Source organism: Scyliorhinus torazame, chromosome 11 (genome assembly GCF_047496885.1).
Source record: "Scyliorhinus torazame isolate Kashiwa2021f chromosome 11, sScyTor2.1, whole genome shotgun sequence".
Taxonomy (NCBI): domain Eukaryota; kingdom Metazoa; phylum Chordata; class Chondrichthyes; order Carcharhiniformes; family Scyliorhinidae; genus Scyliorhinus; species Scyliorhinus torazame.
In genome coordinates, this window is record NC_092717.1 from 28,107,987 (window position 1) to 28,113,837 (window position 5,851).

At 60.0% G+C, this 5,851-nt stretch overlaps 1 pseudogene; it reads left to right on the top strand.

Annotated features, from left to right (window-relative positions):
• Positions 1-5,196: 5,196 nt before the first annotated feature.
• Positions 5,197-5,844, top strand: LOC140385196 (myosin light chain 5 pseudogene; annotated as a pseudogene).
• Positions 5,845-5,851: the final 7 nt, after the last annotated feature.

Sequence of the window (5,851 nt, forward strand, 5' to 3'; positions counted from 1 at the left end):
ACAGGAGACGGAGAGACCCGCACCCTCCAGCATGCGACGCCCGCAGGATGCCCCTCGGAGATCACGGGAGACGGAGAGACCCGGAGCCTCCAGCATGCGACGCCCGCAGGATGCCCCTCGGAGACCACGGGAGACGGAGAGACCCCGGACCCTCCAGCATGCGACGCCCGCAGGATGCCCCTCGGAGACCACAGGAGACGGAGAGACCTGGAGCAACAGGGAGACGACACCCCCGTCACGTGCGGGAGCGACCACCCAGCGATGAGGGGGGCAGCCACAGGCCCCCGTCACATCCGAGCCAGGACACCACTACCCAGGACACCACTACCCAGGACACCACTACCCAGGACACCCCTACCCGGGACAGCACTACCCAGGAAGACGAAATACCGGACAGTGAGTCAGAGTGGATGGGTGGAGACGAACCCCCACCCCAAAGTGCCATGGACTCAGAGTGGGACGAAGAGCACGACACAACGCCACTGCTGTCACCAACACCCTCCACCATCGCAGAAACACTCACCACGGTTGGGCACTTTAGTGATGAGGCGTCTGGTACACTCACTGGTGCTCACAACACAGCCGTCCCGGTACAGCAGGTGGAGGTAGGAGCAGCAGAGGAGCCGGGCGGTCGGAGGGCAGCCCAGCCCAAGCGAACATCTGCCGCCCAGATGGATCCCGGGTTCCTGGAGTTACCACACCAACCCATAGGTCCGATGCAACCACCGACCCGGAGACGAGCGAAGAGGGTGACGGGCGGCTTGCGGCGGCTGCGGTCGCAGGTGGAGGAGTCCACCCGCGTCCAGGAGCTGGGAGTGGTGCCGGTCATGCGTGCCACCCAGGCTGACACCGCACGGGTGGCGTCCGCGGTGGAGGCAATGGGTGCGACGGTGTCAGACATGGGGAACGGTTTGCGAGGCCTGGGGCCTTCCGTGCAGGCGGCGTCTGTGGCCCAGGAAATGGCTGCCCTCTCACAGGAGGCCATGAGCCAGTGCCAGCGCCAGATGGCAGAGGCGCTCAACGCCATAGCCCAGTCTCTGCAGGCCATGGCCCAGTCTCAGCAGGCCATGGCCCAGTCTCAGCAGGCCATGGCCCAGTCTCAGCAGGCCATGGCCCAGTCTCTACAGGCCATCGCTGAGGGCATCAGCGCCAGTGGCCATGTGCGAGCCGGCGTCGCACTGTCACAGACAGGGTTTGCCAACCCCTGGGCTCCATGGCTGCAAACCTGCAGACCCCTGTCGATACCAGCGCCAGATGTCGGGGGGGCGTCGGATGGCCAGTCCGTTCGCATCCCCCCACCCATGTAGAGGCCTGGGGGCCATCGGGCACCCCGAGGGAGGAGGAGGTGGTGTGGTCCGTCCCGGCTTCCTCTGTAGGGGAGGTCCCGGTACACCGCGACACCTCGGACTCCCCCCCTTCCGTCCCAGGTGCATCGGGTGGGCAACGGCAGGACAGGCTGGCAGCTCGCCATCCCAGTCGCCCGGGCCGCAGCCTGGCCCATCTAGGCCAGGACGCCCCAGGAAACGGCCGCCAAAGGGATCCAGTGTCAGAGGGCAGGAATCACAGGAGTCCACCTCCAGTTCTGCTGTACCGTCTGGGGAACCACGTAGACGTAGTCAAAGGGCCCGTAAGGCCAAACAATTAGACACTGAGTAAGTTGGCACGGGTGCAGGGCACAGATGAGTTTTAGGGGCTAGGGCACGTGCATGAACTCCTTTCGTTATTAAAGTTAATGTTACACCTACCGAAGCTGCCCTTGTGCTCTGTCCAAAGTGTGCGGGGGTGTCATGTACGTTGAGCGCAAGTGTGTGCGTGAGGGGTGGTCTTACCTCAGCCCCAGGTGAGTCTGCCCCCTTCCCCCTGGGCCGCCATCAACATCCCCCGGGCAGAGGACGGGACCGTGCGCTGCCGTGTCACAGCCGCATGCAGGGATGGTCCGGGTGGATGGTGGTACTGTGGCCATGGGTCAGACATAGTCCAACGATGTCGAGCCAGGAGCTCATCATAGGGCGGGTTGTCATCATCCTCCATGGCCTGCGATAGACACGCGTCCACCCGCAACTGTGTGAGCCCGGCCCGTTGTGCCGCAGGGGGATCGGCAATGGGGGGGGGGGTGGGTGGTGTGCATGCGGGTGGGGTGGGTGGGGTTGGGGAGGGGGGTGAGGGTGCTGGGTGGGTGGATGGGTGGGGGGTGTGGGTGGTCGGCTGTTGCCATGGTGTGCGGTCTGTGGCCATACTACCCGATTCCCACGCCCATCTAGTCAGTGAAGCGGGCGTCTATCAGTCTGTCCCGTGCCCGCTGGGCCAGCCGGTAACGGTGGACAGCCACCCGCCTGTGTCTACCCCATCTGCCCTGACCATTGCCCCCATCCCCCTCATCTGGGGAGGACTGCGCCTCTTCCTGCTGCTCCTCCACTCCGCCCTCCTCTGCCTGCGGCACATCGCCCCTCTGCTGGGCTATGTTGTGCAGGACGCAGCACACCACAATGATGCGGCCGACCCTATCTGACCGATACTGGAGGGCGCCCCCAGAGAGGTCCAGGCACCTGAAACGCATCTTCAGCACGCCAAAGCACCTCTCGATCACTCCCCTTGTCGCTACATGGGCATCATTGTAGCGGTTCTCCGCCTCATTGCGTGGCCTCCGTATAGGCGTCATCAGCCACGATCGCAATGGGTAGCCCCTGTCGCCCAGCAACTAGCCCCTCAGCCGGGGATGGCGTCCCTCGTACATGCCGGGGATCGATGACCGCGACAACACGAATGAGTCGTGTACACTGCCTGGGTGACGGGCGCAGACGTGCAGGATCATCATGCGGTGGTCGCAGACCACCTGTACGTTCATCGAATAGGCCCCCTTCCTATTAGTGAACACGGCCCTGTTATCTGCAGGTGGCCGCACGGCGACGTGCATCCCATCGATAGCGCCCTGGACCATGGGGAACCCGGCCACGGCAGAGAAGCCCACGGCCCGGGCATCTTGGCTGGCCCGGTCCACGGGGAAGCGGATGTAGCGGTGCGCCATGGCATATAGGGCATCTGTCACTGCCCGGATGCACCGGTGCACCGATGTCTGCGATATGCCGGACAGGTCCCCACTCGGTGCCTGGAATGACCCCGTTGCATAAAAGTTCAGGGCCACCGTAACCTTGATGGACACGGGGAGAGGGTGTCCCCCGCCAGTGCCACGCGGTGACAGGTGTGCCAGCAGGTGGCAGATGTGTGCCACGGTTTCCCGGCTCATCCGGAGTCTCCTCCTGCATTCCCGGTCCATGAGGTCCTGGTATGACTGCCGGGGCCGGTACACACGGGGCGCCCTCGGGTGCCTCCGTTGCCGTGGGGCCGCGACGTCCTCCTCCCCCTCCTCGTCCTGTCGGTCAGGTGTCCCTCCAGCCTGGGAGGCTGCCGCCTGCCCCTCTGCGGCAGCCTGCGCCGCCTCTCTGGCACGCACCTCCTCCTCCTCCTCCTCCTCATCCAGGGCAACATAGACATGAACGGCTGCCACCACGGCGGCCAACATCGCTGGATGATCTGAAAACATGACGGCCTGGTGGGGGGGAGGGGAACGACGACATGTCATCATTGCCCATATCCCCTCCTCCCCCAGCCAGGTGGCATGGACCGCATGGGTCCAACTGTTGGAGGCTGGCACCTGGCCAGGTGGACTAACTCACTTGCCCTCCCATCCCCCTCCTCGGCACGGACACCCCCCAACCTCCACCCCAGCACGGACACCCCCCCAACCCCCAACCTCCACCCCAGCACGGACCCCCCCTCAACCTCCACCCCGGCACGGACCCCCCCCCAACCCCCAACCTCTACCCCAGCACGGACCCCCCCAACCTCCACCCCAGCACGAACCCCCCCCCAACCCCCAACCTCCACCCCAGCACGGACCCCCCCCCCCATCCCCCTCCCCGGCACGGACCCCCCTCCCGGCACTCCCCCGGAGCCCAGCCTTCTCTAACCACCGCCCCCCCCCCCCCCCCCCGCCGCACACACACACACACACAACCCGAGACACACCTCTCCTCACGCAATCAGACTGCGGCCACGCCATTTCCTGCCCAGAGCCAACCCCCCAGGCCGTCACTCACCTCCACGCTGGTCGGCGTGAGCCTGGAGCACCGGGTCACGCCGATGAAAAGGAGGTTTGATTCACGTCGACGTGAACGGTCATCACGTCGACGGGACTTCGGCCCATCCGGAAGGGAGAATATCGGCAGGCCGAAAATCGGCTGCCTTGCGCAGACCCGTGACATTCTCCGCGGCAGCGGCGCCATTAACGCCCCGCCGACTTTTCTCCCTTCGGAGACTTCGGCGGGGGCGGGGGCGGGATTCACGGCGGCCAACGGCCATTCTCCGACCCTCTGGGGGGTCGGAGAATGACGCCCCAGATGTCAAGTGGAGTTTTGTGTAAGCTGCAGTGCTAAAGTTTTTGTAACTGTACGTGACTGACCTTCGGGAATGAACAGAACTTACAATAACAAGATGCAGGTGCAGATGGGGGCCTCATTCTACATCATTTTAGCTGATGGTTCAAGGATGCACCAGGAGCTCTCAGAAATCACTGCTAGGCGAAGCAAGGCGGAAGCCAAAATGAACATAAGTCCGAATAAGGAATGACTGATAAGGAAACGGCAAGCAAGGCAGAGGGCGGGTTGTGTTTCTCAGAGATTGTATATAAGAAATATTGCTGTATTGATTCGGTGTGTCTGCTAATGTTGACAGGCGGCACCCGTTCTCGCAAGATCGATTGAATAAAATACTTCTTCAGAATTTGGCTAAGTGTAAATTATTATCAAGTGAGCGGTGTCTCTCACAATTGGGGGCTCTGTCCGGGATAGTCTTCATTGATCGAGGGGGGCGGCTCAAGAGGAACCGAGAAGACGCGTCCCGTTATTTAAACGGTCTCGTACTTCGTCTTGAGTAGTCATCCACGGTCAACTGAACACGTTCCTAGGGTAGTCATTCTGAAGAAGCAAATAACGGATTATAGCGGCAGGCACGCCGTGAAAGTGAAAGTCAGGCAACTCTGTGCACGGAGCAAGGTAAGAAAAACTACTTTTAAGTATTACCTTGTTGACTTGAGTTAATATCTAGACATCCGTATAAGTGTATGGGCGGATTGATGATATAAGTACTTTCAAAATTGTGATTGTTTGACGGACCAGTCATAACTAGACACTTCACCATCTCAGCAGGGATCCCGGGCAAACATGTCAAGCAGGAAAACCAAAAAGAACGAAGGCGGCGCCAAGCGAGCTCAGAGGGCTTCGTCCAATGTCTTCTCCAGTTTCGAGCAGACCCAAATCCAGGAATTCAAGGAAGCCTTCACTTTGATTGATCAGAACAGAGATGGCTTCATTGACAAAGAGGATCTGAAAGATACTTATGCATCCTTGGGCAAACTCAATGTGAAAGATGATGAATTAGAATCCATGTTACACGAAGCCACTGGTCCAATTAACTTCACCGTGTTTTTAAATCTATTCGGAGAAAAGTTACACGGGTCTGACCCAGAAGAGGTGATGCTAAATGCATTTAAAATGTTTGATCCCGATGTCAAAGGACACATTAACAAAGATGAACTCAGACAGATGCTCATGACACAGGCTGACAAATTCGCTGCTGCGGAGGCTGACCAGATGTTTCAGTCCTCCCCCATTGATGGAGCGGGCAATTTGGATTACAAATCTCTCTGCTACATCAGCACACACAGCGAAGAGAAGGAAGAGTAAATGGAACCTTTGCTAGTTACCCGGGCTGCTCAGATTTTTGCATTTCTCCTTATTATCAAGTTGCACCAACAGTGAATAAAACCACATTGTAAATAGAAAAAAATATATAA